The sequence below is a fragment of the Mesoplodon densirostris genome, chromosome 2 (genome assembly GCF_025265405.1).
Source record: "Mesoplodon densirostris isolate mMesDen1 chromosome 2, mMesDen1 primary haplotype, whole genome shotgun sequence".
Taxonomy (NCBI): domain Eukaryota; kingdom Metazoa; phylum Chordata; class Mammalia; order Artiodactyla; family Ziphiidae; genus Mesoplodon; species Mesoplodon densirostris.
The window spans coordinates 97,856,039-97,876,415 of NC_082662.1; the positions used below are offsets into that span (position 1 = coordinate 97,856,039).

Sequence of the window (20,377 nt, forward strand, 5' to 3'; positions counted from 1 at the left end):
CCTGAGGGAGGTAGGAAGCAAGCCATGCAGATATTTGGGGAAAGAGCATTTGAGACAGCGGTAACAAGGACAAAGGCCTTGAGAGAGGTGGGTGTTTGGCATGTTCAGGTAACTGCCAGGAGACCAGTGTGTCTAGAGCAGAGTGGGTGAAGAGGAGGGTGATAAGAGATGAGACCAGATGATAAAGGATCTTGTAGGCCATTATAGTAATAGTCTCATAGGCCGCTTATAATCTGAGTGAGATAAAAAGCTACTGGAGTGTTGGGAATTCCCTGACAGTCCAGTGGATAGGACTCCATGCTTCCACTGCCGGGGCCCGGCTTGGATCCTGGGTCAGGGAACTAAGATCCCATGTGCCGCACGGCGCAGCCAAAAAAAAAAAAAACATGCTACTGGCGGGTTTAAAACAGGAGTAAATGTAAAATTATCAAACTTCTGGCTGCTAGGTAGAGAATAGACAATCTGTGGGAGCAATGAAGGGGCCAAGGGCAGAAATAGGTAGATGAGTTAGGAGGCTGTTTTGTAATCCAAGGTTCTGGGCCTGAGTAAAGAATGGTGTAAATTTATTGAAATGAGAGAGCCTACAAGAGGAAAAGGTTGGGAGCTTGGGTATCAGACATGTTAAGTTTGAGATGTCTATTTAACATCCAGCCAGGCATTTTGAGTAGGCAGCTGGATATATCACTGTAGGGTTCAGTGGGGAGGCCCAGACTGGAGATATAAATTTGGAAATCATGACATCATCAGCACATTGGTACTGGTTAAAGCCATGAGCTTTGATTAAATGACCTACAGGGAATGGGTATAAATAAAGAAAAGGACCACAGACTGAGGTGTGGGACACTCCCGCATGTTAGAGGTCAGTGAGATAGGGAAGAACCAGCAAAGGAGCAACCAGTAAGATAGGAGGAAGGAACCGAAGGAGACTACTGTCCTGAAACCAGGGAAAGAGTGTGTTTCAAAAAGGACGGAGTAATCAGCTGTGCCACACACTACAGAATTAGGTCACGGAAGACGTGGGCTGAGAATTGACCTATGGATTTTGCGGTATAGAGACCACTGGTGACTCTGACAAGCACTGGTGGAAAGCTTTTAGACTACGGCCACATTGGAGTGGGTTAAAGAAAGTTTTGGAGGAGAAAAATTGGAGACAGTGAGTATAAACAATTCTTATGAGGAATTTTGCTACAAAAAAGGAACAGAAAAACAGGGTCATAAATAAAAAGAGGATGTGGGGTTAAGGGCAGCTTTTTATCTTTTTTTTTTTTAAGATGGGAGATAGCACAGCATACTTGTATCCTGATATGAACGGTCCAGTAGATAAGGAGAAATGTGGTGCAGAAGACAAAAGGGCCAATTGCTAGAACAGTGTCCTTGGATGGTCAAGAGGGATGAAGGCAGAGAGTGTGGATACAGATGCATATATATGAGAAGTGGAAACATATAGAAGCTATTTTCAAATTGCTCCTTTTCTTAGTGATACAGGAAACGAGGTAATCATTGAAGAGCGAGGATGGGAAAGATGGAGGTGGGGGTTTGAGCAAAGAGGAAAAATGTGTAAAAGTCTTCTCAGAGAGCAAGAGAGTGAGCTGAATGGGAAAAGGCAGTAGGATGCCTGTCAGCAATCTTGAAGACACTTAATAGTTAAAAATGAAAGGGACTTCCCTGTTGGCACAGTGGTTAAGAATCCGCCTGCCAGTGCAGGGGACACGGGTTAGGTCCAGGAATATCCCACATGCCGCGGAGCAACTAATCCCATGCGCCACAACTACTGAGCCTGTGCTCTAGAGCCCGCGAGCCACAGCTACTGAGCCTGCGTGCCACAACTACTGAAGTCCACGCACTTAGAGCCCGTGCTCCGCAACAAGAGAAGCCACAGCAATGAGAAGCCCGCGCACCGCAAAGAAGAGTAGCCCCCGCTCACCACAACTAGAGAAAGCCCACACACAGCAACGAAGACCCAACGCAGCCAAAAATAAATAAATAAATAAGTTTATACCAAAAAATAGTTAATCAGATATCATTTAAATATCTGAGAAAAAAATACATCTAGAAAAGAAAACAATTAATTCCCTATGCATGAACTTCCATATAGCAACATCCATGTAGTTCTTTATTTACATACTATTTTATAAAGATGAAAATATATATATTTAACACAAATCAATTCTTGATTAAAATTATGCATTTTCGTAAAACTTAGCCTTCCTGTGCTGTGTTCTCTCAAACCATAATTTCCTGGCTTCTTTCTTTATTTCCTGCTCTTTTGAGAGTAAACAATTTTTGGTTTCTTAGGTAACAATATGTTTTCCTAGTGGAATATGTTTAGGGTGAAATGTGAAAATGAGCATTAAAATTTAGTAGAAGAAAATGTATTCGTCATTCCTTCTTAGGAGCTTTTTATGAATGTTCCCTTTCTGGCACTTTCTCTGCCATTTTATCTCTCTGTGAAACTCAAATACTGCAGAGCTCAAAAAGTAGATTATCTTATGTCCTGTATTATCTCCACAAATGTAATTCTGATAATCTAGAGATTATACTTATAGACAAAGACTTTTTTTGTAAACGTTGCTATTTTTATTACTTTTAACAAACAGGATATCACATGTTAGCCTTCTCCTTTCCTAGACATGCACATATATCAGCACATCTTCATATAACATATTACCCATCCCTTCCTTTCCTTTTGGACTGTGCCGTTTTGGGGTTTTTTTTTAAACATCTTTATTGGAGTATAATTGCTTTACAGTGGTGTGTTAGTTTCTGCTTTATAACAAAATGAATCAGCTATACATATACATATATACCCATATCTCCTCCCTCTTGCGTCTCCCGCTCACCCTCCCTATCCCACCCCTCTAGGCGGTCACAAAGCACCGAGCTGATCTCCCTGTGCTATGTGGGTGCTTCCGACTAGCTATCTCTTTAACATTTGGTAGTATATATATGTCCATGCCACTCTCTTACTTCGTCCCAGCTTACCCTTCCCCCTCCCCGTGCCCTCAAGTCCATTCTCTATGTCTGCGTCTTTATTCTTGTCCTGCCCCTAGGTTCTTCAGAACCATTTTCTTTTCTTTCTTTTTTAGATTCCATATATATGTGTTAGCATATGGTATTTGTTTTTCTCTTTCTGACTTACTTCACTCTGTATGACAGACTCTAGGTCCATCCACCTCACTACAACTAACTCAATTTTGTTTCTTTTTATGGCTGAGTAGTATTACATTCTATATATGTGCTACATCTTCTTTATCCATTCATCTGTAGATGGACACAGGTTGCTTCCAAATCCTGACTATTGTAAATAGAGCTGCAATAAACATTATGGTACATGACTCTTTTTGAATTATGGTTTTCTCAGGGTACATGCCCAGTAGTGGGATTGCTGGGTCGTATGGCAGTTCTATTTTTAGTTTTTTAAGGAACCTCCATGCTGTTCTCCATAGGGCCTGAATCAATTTACATTCCCACCAACAGTGCAGTAGGGTTCCCTCTTCTCCACACCCTCTCCAGCATTTAATGTTTGTAGATTTTTTGATGATGGCCATTCTGACTGGTGTGAGGTGATACCTCATTGTAGTTTTGATTTGCACTTCTCTTACGATTAGTGATGTTGAGCATCCTTTCATGTGTTTGTTGGTAATCTGTATATATTCTTTGGAGAAATGTCTATTTAGGTCTTCTGCCCATTTTTGGATTTGGTTGTTTGATTTTTTGATATTGAGCTGCATGAGCTGCTTGTATATTTCGGAGATAAATCCTTTGTCATTTGCACATGTTTTCTCCCTTCCTGAGGGTTGTCTTTTCATCTTCTTTATGGTTTCCTTTGCTGTGCAAAAGCAGTTAAGTTTCATTAGGTCCTATTTGTTTATTTTTGTTTTTATTTCCATTTCTCTAGGAGGTGGGTCAAAAAGGATCTTGCTGTGATTTATGTCATAGAGTGTTCTGCCTATGTTGGTTTTTTTTTTTTTTTGCGGTACGTGGGCCTCTCACTGTTGTGGCCTCTCCCGTTGCAGAGCACAGGCTCCGGACGCACAGGCTCAGCGGCCATGGCTCACGGGCCTAGCCGCTCCGCGGCATGTGGGATCTTCCCGGACCGGGGCACGAACCCGTGTCCCCTGCATCGGCAGGCAGACTCTCAACCCCTGCGCCACCAGGGAAGCCCTGCCTATGTTTTCCTCTAAGAGTTTTCTAGTGTCTGGCCTTACATTTAGGTCTTTCATCCATTTTGAGTTTATTTTTATGTATAGTGTTAGGGAGTGTTCTAATTTCATTCTTTTACATGTAGCTGTCCAGTTTTCCCAGCACCACTTATTGTAGAGGCTGTCTTTTCTCCATTGTATATTCTTGCCTCCTTTATCAAATATAAGGTGGCCATATGTGCATGGGTTTATTTCTGGGCTTTCTATCCTGTTCCACTGATCTATATTTCTGTTTTTGTGCCAGTACCTTACTGTCTTGGTGACTGTAGCTTTGTAGTATTGTCTGAAGGCTAAGAGCCTGATTCCTCCAAATCCGTTTTTCTTTCTCAAGATTGCTTTGGCTATTCGGGGTCTTTTGTGTTTCCATACAAATTTTGAAATTTTTTGTTCTAGTTCTGTGAAAAATGCCTTTGGTAGTTTGATAGGGATTGCATTGAATCTGTAGATTGCTTTGGGTAGTATAGTCATTTTCACAATGTTGGTTCTTCCAATCCAAGAACATGGTATATTTCTCCATCTGTTTGAATCGTCTTTAATTTCTTTCATCAGTTTCTTATAGTTTTCTGCATAGAGGTCTTTTGTCTCCTTAGGTAGGTTTATTCCTAGGTATTTTATTCCTTTTGTTGCAATGGTAAATGGGAGTGTTTCCTTAATTTCTCTTTCGGATTTTTCATCCTTAGTGTATAGGAATGCAAGAGATTTCTGTGCATTAATTTTTTATCCTGCTACTTTACCAAATTCATTGATTAGCTCTAGTAGTTTTCTGGTAGCATCTTTAGGATTCTCTATGTATAGTATCATGTCACCTGCAAACAGTGACAATTTTCCTTCTTCTTTTCCGATTTGGATTCCTTTTATTTCTTTTTCTTCTCTGATTCCTGTGGCTGAAACTTCCAAAACTATGTTAAATAATAGTGGTGAGAGTGGGCAACCTTGTCTTGTTCCTGATCTTAGAGGAAATGGTTTCAGTTTTTCACCACTGAGAACGAGGTTGGCTGTGGGTTTGTAGTATATGGCCTTTATTACGTTGAGGTAGGTTCCCTCTGTGCCTACATTCTGGAGGGTTTTTATCATAAATCGGTGTTGAAATTTGCCGAAAGCTTTTTCTGCATCTATTGAGATGATCATATGGTTTTCTCCTTCAGTTTATTAATATGGTTTATCACATTGATTGATTTGCATATATTGAATGATCCTTGCATTCCTGGGATAAACACCACTTGTTCATGGTGTATGATCCTTTTAATGTGCTGTTGGATTCTGTTTGCTAGTATTTTGTTGAGGATTTTTGCATCTATATTCATCAGTGATATTGGCCTGGAGATTTCTTTTTTTGTGACATCTTTGTCTGGTTTTGATATCAGGGTGATGGTGACCTCATAGAATGAGTTTGGGAGTGTTCCTCCCTCTGCTGTATTTTGGAAGAATTTGAGAAGGATAGGCATTAGCTCTTCCCTAAATGTTTGATAGAAATCACCTGTGAAGCCATCTGGTCCTGGGCTTTTGTTTCTTGGAAGATTTTAAATCACAGTTTCAATTTCAGTGCTTGTGATTGATCTGTTTATATTTTCTATTTCTTCCTGCTTCAGTCTCAGAAGGTTGTACTTTTCTAAGAATTTGTCCATTTCTTCCAGGTTGTCCATTTTATTGGCATAGAGTTGCTTGTAGTAATCTCTCATGATCCTTTGTATTTCTGCAGTGTCAGTTGTTACTTCTCCTTTTTCAATTCTAGTTCTGTTGATTAGAGTCTTCTCCCTTTTCTTCTTGATGAGTCTGGCTAATGGTTTATCAATTTTGTTTACCTTCTCAGAGAACCAGCTTTTAGTTTTACTGATCTTTGCTATTGTTTCCTTCATTTCTTTTTCATTTATTTCTGATCTGCTCTTTATGATTTCTTTCCTTCTGCTAACTTTGGGGTTTTCTTGTTCTTCTTTCTCTGATTGCTTTAGATGTAAGGTTAGGTTGTTTATTTGAGGTGTTTCTTGTTTCCTGAGGTAGGATTGTATTATTATAAACTTGCCTCTTAGAACTTCTTTTGCTGCATCCCATAGGTTTTGGGTTGTCATGTTTTCATTGTCATTTGTTTCTAGGTATTTTTTTGATTTCCTCTTTGATTTCTTCAGTGATCTCTTGGTTATTTAGTAGCATATTATGTAGCCTCCATGTGTTTGTATTTTTTAGAGATTTTTTTCCTGTAATTGATATCTAGTCTCATAGCATTGTGGTTGGAAAAGATACTTGATACCATTTCAGTTTTCTTAAGTTTACCAAGGCTTGATATATGACCCAAGATATGATCTGTCCTGGAGGATGTTCCATCAGCACTTGAGCAGAAAGTGTATTCTGTTGTTTTTGGATGGAATGTCCTATAAATATCAATGAAGTCCATCTTGTTTAATGTGTCATTTAAAGCTTGTATTTCCTTATTTTCCTTTTGGATGATCTCTCCATTGGTGAAAGTGGGGTGTTAAAGTCCCCTACTATGATTGTGTTACTGTCGATTTCCTCTTTTATGGCTGTTAGCACTTGCCTTATGTATTGAGGTGCTCCAATGTTGGGTACATAAATATTAACAATTGTTGTATCTTCTTCTTGGATTGATCCCTTGATCATTATGTAGTGTCCTCTTTGTCTCTTGTCTTTATTTTAAAGTCTATATTGTCTGATATGAGAATTGCTACTCCAGCTTTTTTTTGATTTCCATTTGCATGGAATATCTTTTTCCATCCCCTCACTTTCTGTCTGTATGTGTCCCTAGGTCTGAAGTGGGTCGCTTTTAGACAGCATTTATATGGATCTTGTTTTTGTATCCATTCAGCCAGTCTGTGTCTTTTGGTTGGAGCATTTAATCCATTTACATTTAAGGTAGTTATCAATATGTATGTTCCTATATCCATTTTCTTAATTGTTTTGGGTTTGTTATTGTAGGTCTTTTCCTCCTCTTGTGTTTCCTGCCTAGAGAAGTTCCTTTAGCATTTGTTGTAAAGCTGGTTTGGTGGTGCTGAATTCTCTTAGCTTTTGCTTGTCTGTGAAGGTTTTAATTTCTCTGTTGAATCTGAATAATATCCTTGCTGTGTAGAATAATCTTAGTTGTAGGTTTTTCCCTTTCATCACTTTAAATATGTCCTGCCATTCCCTTCTGGCTTGCAGAGTTTCTGCTGAAAGATCAACTGTTAACCTTATGGGCATTCCCTTGTATGCTATTTGTTGCTTTTCCCTTGCTGCTTTTAATAGTTTTTCTTTGTATTTAATTTTTGATAGTTTGATTAATACTTGTCTTGGCGTGATTCTCCTTGGATTTATCCTGTATGGAATTCTCTGTGCTTCTTGGACTTGATTGACTATTTCCTTAACCATATCAGGGAAGTTTTCAACTATAATCTCTTCAAATATTTTCTCAGTCCCTTTCTTTTTCTCTTCTTCTTCTGGGACCCCTTTAATTCAAATGTTGGTGTGTTTAACGTTGTCCCAGAGGTCTCTGAGACTGTCCTCAATTCTTTTCATTCTCTTTTCTTTATTCTGCTCTGTGGTAATTATTTCCACTATTTTATCTTCCAGGTCACTTATCCGTTCATCTCCCTCAGTTATTCTGCTATTGATTCCTTCTAGAGAATTTTTAATTTCATTTATTGTTTTGTTCATCATTGTTTGTTTGCTGTTTATTTCTTCAAGGTCGTTGTTAAACGTTTCTTGTATTTTCTCCATTCTTTTTCCAAGATTCTGGATCATCTTTACTATCATTACTCTGAATTCTTTTACAGGTAGACTGCCTTTTTCCTCTTCATTTGTTAGGTCTGGTGGGTTTTTACCTTGCTCCTTCATCTGCTCTGTGTTTCTCCATCTCTCATTTTGCTTAACTTACTGTGTTTGGGGTCTCCTTTTCACAGGCTGCAGGTTCGTAGTTCCCATTGTTTTTGGTGTCTGCCCCCAGTGGCTAAGGTTGGTTCAGTGGGTTGTGTAGGCTTCCTGGGGGAGAGGACTAGTGCCTGTTTTCTGGTGGATAAGGCTGGATCTTGTCTTTCTGGTGGGCAGGACCACATCCAGTGGTGTGTTTTGGGGTGTCTGTTACCTTATTATGCTTTTAGGCAGCCTCTCTGCTGATGGGTGGGGTTGTGTTCCTGTCTTGCTTGTTGTTTGGCATAGGGTGTCCAGCACTGTAGCTTGCTGGCCGTTGAGTGGAGCTGGGTCTTAGCGTGGATATGGAGATCTCTGGGAGAGCTTTTGCCATTTGATATTATGTGGAGCTAAGAGGTCTCTGTTGGGCCAATGTCCTGAAGTTGGCTCTCCCACCTCAGAGGCACAGGCCAGACACCCAGCCGGAGCACCAAGTCGCTGTCAGCCACATGGCTCAGAAGACAAGGGAGAAAAAAAGAAAGAAGGAAAGAAAAAAATAAAATAAAATAAAGTTATTAAAATAAGAATTTATTTAAAAATAATTAAAAAGTAATAAAAAAAATGAAAGAAAGAAGAGAGCAACCAAACCAAAAAACAAATCCATCAATGATAACAAGTGCTAAAAGCTATACTTAAAAAAAAAAAACGGACAGACAGAAGCCTAGGACAAATGGTAAAAGCAAAGCTATACAGACAAAATCACACAAAGAAGCATACACATACACACTCCCAAAAAGAGAAAAAGGAAAAAATATATATATATCATTGCTCCCAGAGTCCACCGCCTCTATTTTGGGATGATTCGTTGTCTATTCAAGTATTCCACAGATGCAGGGTACATCAAGTTGATTGTGGAGATTTAATTCTCTGCTCCTGAGGCTGCTGGGAGAGATTTCCCTTTCTCTTCTTCGTTCACACAGCTCCTGGGGTTCAGCTTTGGATTTGGCCCCGCCTCTGCGTGTAGGTCACCTGAGAGCGTCTATTCTTCGCTCAGACAGGATGGGGTTAAAGGAGCAGCTGGGGCTTCCCTGGTGGCACAGTGGTTGAGAGTCCGCCTGCCGATGCAGGGGACATAGGTTCGTGCCCTGGTCCAGGAAGATCCCACATGCCGCAGAGTGGCTGGGCCTGTGGCCCATGGCCGCTGAGCCTGCGCGTCCGGAGCCTGTGCTCCGCAACGGGAGAGGCCACAACAGTGAGAGGCCTGTGTACCGCAAAAAAAAAAAAAAAGGAGCAGCTGATTAGGGGGCTCCGGCTCCCTCAGGCCGGAGTGGAGGGAGGGGTACGGAATGCGAGGTGAGCCTGCGGCGGCAGAGACCAGTGTGACGTTGCACCAGCCTGAGGTGCACCATGTGTTCTCCCGGGGAGGTTGTCCCTGGATCACGGGACCCTGGCAGTGGCGGGCTGCACAGGCTCCCGGGAGGGGAGGTGTGGATAGTGACCTGTGCTCGCACACAGGCTTCTTGGTGGCTGCAGCAGCAACCTTAGCATCTCATGCCCGTCTCTGGTGGCCGTGCTGATAGCCGTGGTGAGCGCCCATCTGTAGAGCTCATTTAGACAGTGCTCTGAATCCCCTCTCCTCGCGCACCCCAAAACAATGGTCTCTTGCCTCTTCTGCAGGTCCAGGCTTTTTCCCGGACTCCCTCCCGGCGAGCTGTGGCACACTAGCCCCCTTCAGGCTGTGTTCACACCGCCAACCCCAGCCCTCTCCCTGGGATCCAACCTCCAAAGCCCGAGCCTCAGCTCCCAGCCTCCACCTGCCCCAGCGGGTGAGCAGAGAAGCCTCTGGGGCTGGTGAGTGCTGGTTGGCACCGATCCTCTGTGCGGGAATCTCTCTGCTTTGCCTTCTGCACCCCTGTTGCTGCGCTCTCCTCTGTGGCTCCGAAGCTTTCCCCGTCCGCCACCCGCAGTCTCCGCCCACGAAGGGGCTTCCTAGTGTGTGGAAACCTTTCCTCCTTCACAGCTCTCTCCAGAGGTGCAGGTCCCGTCCCTATCCTTTTGTCTCTGTTTTTTCTTTGTCCTTTTTGCCCTACCCAGGTACGTGGGGAGTTTCTTTCCTTTTGGGAGGTCTGAGGTCTTCTGCCAGCGTTCAGTAGGTGTTCTGTAAGAGTTGCTCCACATGTAGATGTATTTCTGATGTATTTGTGGGAGGAAGGTGATCTCCACGTCTTACTCCTCCGCCATCTTGAAGGCCTGTCCTGTGCCGTTTTATAATCTATCCCATATGCAGCTCATCTCAGCGCTGCGTGCTGATTATCTGCTCTCCATGTCACCTCTCCTCAGGGGGCTCAAAGGAATAAGCAAATCCCCTGCATCAGAGCTAAGAATCCCCAGCACAACCCATTCACACACAGCGGGGTGGCTAGAGAAAGACTTTTATAACATTAAAATAAACAAACTTTACCTAATCCCCAGATACATGAAAGTATTTCTCAGGAGAATCAAACTCCCAATATTTGTTTTCTCTTTTCTTTAAGTATCTGCCTTTGTGCAACTGTCAGTAGAAAAGGGACAGCTCTAACACATCCATGTACTTACTGAGTATGGATTGAATAGAAAAATGTTTGAACTGCTGATGTGAAAAGTAAATTCTTTTTACCAGGTTGTATTTCAATGTATTTCAAACATGTAAAATCACAGTACTTGGGAATTCCCTGGTGGTCCAGTGGTTAGAACTCCATGCTTTCACTGCCAAGGGCCCGGGTTTGATCACTGGTCAGAGAGCTAAGATCCTGCAAGCTGAGTGGCGTGGCCAAAAAAAAAAAAATCACAGTACTTAAGAGCTGGAAAGAGTGTTGGTAGTTGTCTAGTCTGGTGACTTTTTTCCCCAGAATATTTAGCCACAGAATCCCTTTGCACAAATACATTATGAATCCTGTATGTAATATTTGTCTATTGAGGGAGAAAAAAGGTGTAGTACCCTACTACCCCTGAAGTCCCTAAGGGAGCTTCATGAAGCCAGTTTTTAAGGTATGGGTATAATGCAAGTTCACTTTTTACTGATGAGGACCCTAAAGCACAGAGCAGTTGAGGGACTTGACTGAGTATTTGTAAGACAAAGATGTAAATAACTGCTGGAGAGGGTCATTGTACTATTCTCTCTGCTTTTGTCTGTCTTTTAATTTTTCATGATGTAAGTTTTCAAAAACCTACTAGAGAAACAGACAAGAGTGTAGCAGATTCTTAGCACTCTGAGTTAAATTCTAGTTTTGATATTTTACGAACAGAGGATCTGTGACTTAGATCAAACAGTTTTTCAGAAACACAAATTTTATACTAAAGCCAGTATTTATGAAGAAGACAGCTGATAAGTCAGCCTCTAACCACTTACCCTAAACTCCGCTTTATAGTTCTCTACAATTTGTCAAATATCCACCAGCTCTCAAAAAGAATGAAGCTGACTCTGAAGAGAAAGCCAACCACTAATGCTTATGAAAAGGATATTTTAAAGGAGAAATTGTATGTACTGGCATTTAATGATTTGTGGTAAAGCAGATCTAGGGATGATATACTCTCTTGAATAGCTAGGGCTCTGGAGTGTTCATATTCTAGAAAGGAAGAAATTACCACTTGTCAAAATGATTTAATGAATATCACTGTGTCCCAATTTAATTCTTGAAGCAACTCTGTGGTGTGAGGACATTGAGTCTCAGAGTCTACAGAACTAACTTGTTCAACTCCCCAGTATTCTCTCATTCATTACATGTGCATAGATCGCCTACCGTGTGCTAACATTTACCAAACTCAATAAGACCAACCCCCTGCTCTGAAGGATTCACTATTTATATGGGAGACAGAGGCACAACATATGATGTTATTGAGGCATAGAGGAGAGTCCTTAACTACTCTTCCTTGAAAGCCAGGAAAGTCTTCACTGAGGGGGTGACACTGAGCTAAGTTTTAAAAGATGAATAGGAAATCACTAAGCAGGGGAGGTGGGTAGAGACATTCCAGGAAGAGAAAACAGCTTGAACAAGTTTATAGCATTGTTACAGGGCATGGAGAGAATATTTATGAAATACCAAGTAGGTAGTAGTGTCATTTTAGGAGGTCATTTTTCACAAACTCTTAACATTGCATGAAATTAAAATAATCCCATCCCTTTCATTCTGAAATTGAACTACATTAAACAATTTCTGATAAGAGATATAAAAGCACTTTCAGAACAAAAGGGATAATAGAATAAAAAAGTGGCACGTGATAGGCACTCAGTGATTATTTATTCAACAATTGAAATTTCCTAATAGCTGTTAGGAGATTTCAAATTCTAAATTTGCTAAAATTTTAGATTCTAAATTTGCCTTAATATCAGTCCCTGTGGTTAATGAATTTTCTGCATAATGCTTAGTTGCCCCAGCGTTAGATCAGTTTGTGCAGATGGCTGAAATTATCAAAGGTTGGGGTTCTTCAGATGTTTTGAGACTGCAGAATGAGTAGTGCCAAACTGAAGGTATTGCTCAAAGTGATATGGCTGTGAAGTCAGGCTGGACAGGGAAGAGCGGAGCCAGAAGGAGACTGATAGAGAGGGAGAAAGGGAAGAGGCCACACGGGGGGAGTTCTGAAGGGCTGGAAAACAGGTCTTAGAGGTAGATGGTTGGAGACACTGTAATCAGGCCAGCTGTGAAAGAAAAAACAAAAGGTAGTGGCATTAAAAAGATAAGAATTGGGCTTCCCTGGTGGCACAGTGGGTGGGAGTCCGCCTGCCGATGTAGGGGACATGGGTTCGTGCCCCGGTCCGGGAAGATCCCACATGCCGCGGAGCGGCTGGGCCCGTGAGCCATGGCCGCTGAGCCTGCGCATCTGGAGCCTGTGCTCCGCAATGGGAGAGGCCACAACAGTGAGAGGCCTGCGTACCGCAAAAAAAATTAAAAAAAAAAAAAAAGATAAGAATTTAGGGAGGTTCCCTGGCTGTCCAGTGGTTAGAACTGGGCACTTTCACTACTGTGGCCCCGGGTTCAACCCCTGGTCGCGGACCTAAGATCCCACAAGCCATGCGGCATGGCCAAAAAAGTAAAAATAAGAATTTAAACAGGCAGGAATGCGTCACCATCAGTGATTAGTGACTGTGACTACAGACTCCATTCTTTGTAAGTGTATTTCCTTTATGTGTTAGTATTTCTTATAGAATATTGAATGCAGGAGGTTTTTTCACCAAGCTGTTTGACGTTGTTTAAAAATATGCATCTTGGTAATTGAAGAGGTAGCTCTAGGCCAGACTGCAAAGGGCCTTGTATTGCCATTCTGAAGAGTTTGAGCTTTATCCCATAGGAAGCTATTGAAGCATTTTTTGTTTGTTTGTTTGTTTGTTTTTTAACATCTTTATTGGAGCATAATTGCTTTACAATGTTGTGTTAGTTTCTGCTGTATAACAAAGTAAATCAGCTATATGTATACATATATCCCCATATCCCGTACCTCTTCTGTTTCCCTTCCACCCTCCCTATCCCACCCCTCTAGGTGGTCACAACGCACCAAGCTGATCTCCCTGTGCTATGCTGCTGCTTCCCACTAGCTATCTATTTTACATTTGGTAGTGTATATATGTCCATGCCACTCTCTCACTTCATCCCAGCTTACCCTTCCCCCTCCCTGTGTCCTCAGGTCCATTCTCTACGTCTGTGTCTTTATTCCTGTCCTGCCCCTAGGTTCATCAGAACCTTTTTTTTTTAGATTCCATATATATGTGTCAGCATACAGTATTTGTCTTTCTCTTTCTGACTTACTTCACTCTGTATGACAGACTCTAGGTCCATCCACCTCACTACAAATAGTTCAGTTTTGTTCCTTTTTATGGCTGAGTAATATTCCATTGTATATATGTGCCACATCTTCTTTATCCATTCATCTGTCTATGGACACTTAGGTTGCTCCCATGTCCTGGCTATTGTAAATAGGGCTGCAGTGAACATTGTGGTACATGACTCTTTTTGAATTATGGTTTTCTCAGGGTTTATGGCCACTAGTGGGATTGCTGGGTCATATGGTAGTTGTATTTTTAGTTTTTTAAGGAACCTCCCTACTCTTCTCCATAGTGGCTGTATCAATTTACATTCCCACCAGCAGTGCAGTAGGGTTCCCTTTCCTCCACACCCTCTACAGCATTTATTGTTTGTAGATTTTTTGATGATGGCCATTCTGACTGGTGTGGGGTGATACCTCATTGTGGTTTTCATTAGCATTTCTCTAACGATTAGTGATGTTGAGCATCCTTTCATGTGTTTGTTAGCATTCTGTATATCTTCTTTGGAGAAATGTCTATTTAGGTCTTCTGCCCATATTTGGATTGGGTTATTTGTTTTTTTGATATTGAGCTGCATGAGCTGCTTGTATATTATGGAGATTAATCCTTTATCAGTTGCTTCGTTTACAAATATTTTCTCCTATTCTGAGGGTTGTCTTTTCATCTTGTTTATGTTTTCCTTTGCTGTGCAAAAGCTTTTAAGTTGTATTAGGTCCCAGTTGTTTATTTTTGTTTTTATTTCCATTACTCTAGGAGGATCTTGCTGTGATTTATGTCATAGAGTGTTCTGCCAATGTTTTCCTCTAAGAGTTTTCTAGTGTCTGGCCTTACATTTAGGTCTTTCATCCATTTTGAGTTTATTTTTGTGTATGGTGTTAGGGAGTGCTCTAATTTCATTCTTTTACATTTAGCTGTCCAGTTTTCCCATTACCACTTATTGAAGAGGTTGTCTTTTCTCCATTGTATATTCTTGCCTCCTTTATCAAAGATTAGGTGACCATATGTGCATGAGTTTATCTCTGGGCTTTCTATTCTGTTCCACTGATCTACATTTCTGTTTTTGTGCCAGTACCATACTGTCTTGATTACTCTAGCTTTGTAGTATAGTCTGAAATCAGGGAACCTTATTCCTCCAGATCCGTTTTTCTTTCTCAGGATTGCTTTGGCTATTTGGGGTCCTTAGTATTTCCATACAAACTGTGCGATTTTTTGTTCTAGTTCACAAAAAATGCCATTGATAGTTTGATAGGGATTGCATTGAATCTTTAGGTTGCTTTGGGTATTATAGTGTTTTTCACAATGTTTATTCTTCCAGTCCAAGAACATGGTATATCTCTCCATCTGTCTGTATCATCTTTAATTTCTTTCATCAGTATCTTATAGTTTTCTATATGCAGGTCTTTTGTCTCCTTAGGTAGGTTTATTCCTAGGTATTTTATTCTTTTTGTTGCAATGGTAAATGGGAGTGTTTCCTTAATTTCTCTTTCAGATTTTTCATCCTTAGTGTATAGGAATGCAAGAGATTTCTGTGCATTAATTTTGTATCCTGCTACTTTACCAAATTCATTGATTAACTCTAGTAGTTTTCTGGTATCATCTTCAGCATTCTCTATGTATAGTATTATGTCATCTGCAAACAGGGACAGTTTTACTTATTATTCTCCGATTTGGATTCCTTTTATTTCTTTTTCTTCTCTGATTTCTATGGCCAAAACTTCCAAAACTATGTTGAATAATAGTGGTGAGAGTGGGCAGCCTTGTCTTGTTCCTGATCTTAGATGAAATGGTTTCAGTTTTTCACCATTGAGAACAATGTTGGCTGTGGGTTTGTCATATATGGCCTTTATTATGTTGACGTAGGTTCCCTCTATGCCTACTTTCTGGAGAGTTTTTATCATAAATGGGTGTTGAATTCTGTCAAAAGCTTTTCCTGAATCAGTTGAGATTATCATATGTTTTTTATCCTTCAGTTTGTTAATATGGTGTATTGATTGCTTTGCATATATTGAAGAATCCTTGCATTCCTAGGGTAAACCCCACTTGATCATGGGGTATAATCCTTTTAATGTGCTGTTGGATTCTGTTTGCTAGTATTTTGTTGAGGATTTTTGCATCTGTGTTCATCAGTGATACTGGCCTGGAGATTTCTTTTTTTGTGACATCTTTGTCTGGTTTTGTTATCAGGGTGATCGTGGTCTCATAGAATGAGTTTGGAACTGTTCCTCCCTCTGCTGTATTTTGGAAGAGTTTGGGAAGGATAGGTGTTAGCTCTTCTCTAAGTGATAGAATTTGCCTGTGAAGCCATCTGGTCCTGGGCTTTTGTTTCTTGGAAGATTTTTAATCACAGTTTCAATTTCAGTGCTTGTGATTGGTCTGTTAATATTTTCTGTTTCTTCCTGGTTCAGTCTTGGAAGGTTGTACTTTTCTAAGAATTTGTCCATTTCTTCCAGGTTGTCCATTTTATTGGCATAGAGTTGCTTGTAGTAATCTCTCATGATCCTTTGTATTTCTGAAGTGTCAGTTGTTACTTGTCCTTTTTCATTTCTAATTCTGTTGATTAGAGTCTTCTCCCTTTTTTTCTTGATGAGTCTGGCTAATGGTTTATTATTTTTGTCTATCTTCTCAAAGAACAAGCTTTCAGTTTTATTGATCTTTACTATTGTTTCCTTCATTTCTTTTTCATTTATTTCTCATCTGATCTTTATGATTTCTTTCCTTCTGCTAACACTGGAGTTTTCTTGTTCTTCTTTCTCTAATTGCTTTAGGTGTAAGGTTAGGTTGTTTATTTGAGATTTTTGTTGTTTCTTGAAGTAGGGTTGTTTTGCTCTAAATTTCCCTCTTAGGACTACTATTGCTGCATCCCATAGGTTTTGGGTTGTCGTGTTTTCATTGTCATTCGTTTTTAGGTATTTTTTGGTTTCCTCTTTGATTTCTTCAGTAATCTCTTGGTTGTTTAGTAGCATATTATTTAGCCTCCATGTGTTTGTAATTTTTTACATTTTTTTTCTTGTAATTGATATCTAGTCTCTAGTCTCATAGTGTTGTGGTTGGAAAAGATACTTGATATGATTTCAGTTTTCTTAAATTTACCGAGGGTTGATTTGTGACTCAGGGTTTGATCTATCCTGGGAATGTTCATGAGCACTTGAGAAGAAAGTGTATTCTGTTGTTTTTGGATAGAATGTCCTATAAATATATCAATGAAGTCCATCTTGTTTAATGTGTCCTTTAAAGCTTGTGTTTCCTTATTTATTTTCATTTTGATGTTCTGTCCATTGATGATAGTGGGATGTTAAAGTTCCCACTATTATGTTACTGTCGATTTCCCCTTTTATGGCTGTTAGCATATTTGCCTTCTGTGTTGAGGTGCTCCTATTTGGGTGCATAAATGTTTACAATTGTTATATCTTCTTCTTGGATTGATCCCTTGATCATTATGTAGTGTCCTTCTTTGTCTCTTATAATAGTCTTTATTTTAAAGTCTATTTTGTCTGATACGAGAATTGCTACTCCAGCTTTCTTTTTATTTACATTCGCATAGAATATCTTTTTCCATCCCCTCACTTTCAGTCTGTATGTGTCCCTGGGTCTGAAGTGGGTCTCTTTTAGACAGCATATATATGGGTCTTGTTTTTGTATCCATTCAGCCAGTCTATGTCTTTTGGTTGGAGCATTTAATCCATTTACATTTAAGGTAGTTATCAATATATACGTTCCTATATCCGTTTCTTAATTGTTTTGTTATTGTAGGTCTTTTCCTTCTCTTGTGTTTCCTGCCTAGAGAAGTTCCTTTAGCATTTGTTGTAAAGCTGGTTTGATGGTGCTGAATTCTCTTAACTTTTGCTTGTCTGTAAAGGTTTTAATTTCTCCGTTGAATCTGAATGAGATCCTTGCTGGGTAGAGTAATCTTGGCTTCATCACTTTATTTTATTTTTTTAACATCTTTATTGGAGTATAATTGCTTTACAATGGTGTGTTAGTTTCTGCTATATAACAAAGTAAATCAGCTGTACATATACATATATCCCCATATCTCCTCCCTCTTATGTCTCCCTCCCACCCTCCCTATTCCACCCCTCTAGGTGGACACAAAGCACCGAGCTAATCTCCTTGTGCTATGCGGCTGCTTCCCACTAGCTGTCTGTTTTACATTTGGTAGCGTATATATGTCCATGCCACCCTCTTACTTCGTCCCAGCTTACCTTTCCCCTTCCTCTTGTCCTCAGGTCCATTTTCTAAGTCTGTGTCTTTATTCCTGTCCTGCCCCTAGGTTCTTCAGAAACCTTTTTTTTTTTTTTTAGATTCCATATATATGTGTTAGCATACGGTATTTGTTTTTCTCTTTCTGACTTACTTCACTCTGTATGACAGTCTCTAGGTCCATCCACCTCACTACAAATAACTCAATTTCGTTTCTTTTTATGGCTGAGTAATATTCCATTGTATATATGTGCCACATCTTCTTTATCCATTCATCTGTCGATGGACACTTAGGTTGCTTCCATGTCCTGACTTTTGTAAATAGAGCTGCAGTGAACATTGTGGGTCATGACTCTTTTTGAATTATGATTTTCTCAGGGTATGTGCCCAGTAGTGGGATTGCTGGGTCGTATGGTAGTTTTATTGTTAGTTTTTTAAGGAACCTGCATACTGTTCTCCATAGTGCCCTTTCATCACTTTAAATGTGTCCTGCCACTCCCTTCTGGCTTGCAGAGTTTCTGCTGAAAGATCAGCTGTTAACCTTGTAGGAATTCCCTTGTATGTTATTTGTTCCTTTTCCCTTGCTGCTTTTAATGTTTTTTCTTTGTATTTAATTTTTGATAGTTTGATTATTATATGTCTTGGCATGTTTCTCCTTGCAGTTATCCTGTATGGAACTCTCTGCACTTCCTGGACTTGATTGACTATTTCCTTTCCTATGTTAGGGAAATTTTCAACTATAATCTCTTCAAATAGTTTCTCAGACCCTTTCGTTTTCTCTTTTTCTTCTGGGACGCCTATAATTCAAATGTTGGTGCATTTAATGTTGTCCCAGTGGTCTCTGAGAGTGTCCTCAGTTCTTTTCATTCTTTTTTCTTTATTGTGCTGTGTGGTAGTTATTTCCACTATTTTATCTTCCAGGTCACTTATCCGTTCTCTGCCTCAGTTATTCTGCTGTTGATTCCTTCTAGTGAGTTTTTAATTTCATTTATTGTGTTGTTCATCATTGTTTGTTTGCTCTTTAGTTCTTCTAGGTCCTTGTTAAATGTTTCTGGTGTTTTCTCCATTCTGTTTCCAAGACTGTGGATCCTCTTTGCTATCATTACTCTGAATTCTTTTTCAGGTAGATTGCCTATTTCCTCTTCTTTGTTTGGTCTGGTGGGTTTTTACCTTGCTCCTTCATCTTCTGCGTATTTCTCTGTCTTCTCATTTTGTTTACCTTACTGTATTTGGGGTCTCCTTTTTGCAGGCTGCTGGTTCATAGTTTCTTTTGTTTTTGGTGTCTGCCCCCAGTGGGTGAGGTTGATTCAGTGAGTTGTGTAAGCTTCCTGGTGGAGGGGACTGGTGCCTGTATTCTGGTAGGTGGGGCTGTATCTTGTCTTTCTGGTAGGCAGGGCCACATCTGGTGGTGTGTTTTCTGATGTCTGTGAACTTAGTATGATTTTAGGCAGCCTCTCTGCTAATTGGTGGCGTTGTGTTCCTGTCTTGCTAGTTGATTTGCAGGGGACATCCAGCACTGGAACTTGCTGGCCATTGCATGGAGCTGTGTCTTAGCGTTGAGACAGAGATCTCTGGGAGAGCTCTCACCGATTGATATTACATGGGGCTGGGAGGTCTCTGGTGGACCAGTGTCCTGAACTCGGCTATCCCACCTCAGAGGCTCAGGCCTGACAGCAAGGCGGAACACCAAGACCCTGTCAGCCACACGGCTCAGAAGAAAGGGAGAAAAAAAGAAAGAAAAGAAAACTCTTAAAAATATTTTAAAAATAATAATAATGAAAAAAAAAGAAAGAGCAACCAAACCAATAAACAAATCCACCAATGATAACAAGCACTAAAAACTATAGTAAGATAAACATAAAAATCAGTCGCAGACAGCAGACCCCAAGTCTACAGTTGCTCCCAAAGTCCACTGCCTCTATTTTGGGATGATTCGTTGTCTATTCAGGTTTGATGCAGGGTGCATCAAGTTGATTGTGGGGATTTAATCCACTGCTCCTGAGGCTGCTGGGGGAGATTTCCCTTTCTTTTTGTTCTCACAGCTCCTGGGGTTCAGCTTTGGTTTTGGCCCCACCTCTGTGTGTAGGCCACCCTCGGGCATCTGTTCCAGCCCAGACAGGATGGGGTTAAAGGAGCAGCTGATTAGGGAGCTCTGGCTCACTCGTGCTTGGGGGAGGGAGGCGTATGGTAGTTATGATTGGAATGCGGGGTGAGCTTGTGGAGGCAAGGCGGGTGTGATGTTTCAGCAGCCTGAGGTGCGCCTTGTGTTCTCCCAGGGAACTTGTCCCTGGATCACAGGTTCCTGGCAGTGGCGTGTTGCACAGGCTCCCGGGGGGTTGTGGAT

General features: G+C 40.6%; 1 protein-coding gene across 1 annotated transcript in view; it reads left to right on the forward strand.

Moving 5' to 3' along the window:
• EEIG2 (EEIG family member 2) overlaps positions 1–20,377 on the forward strand; it is a 110,152-nt gene that overhangs the window by 71,463 nt on the left and 18,312 nt on the right. The window lies entirely within an intron of this gene.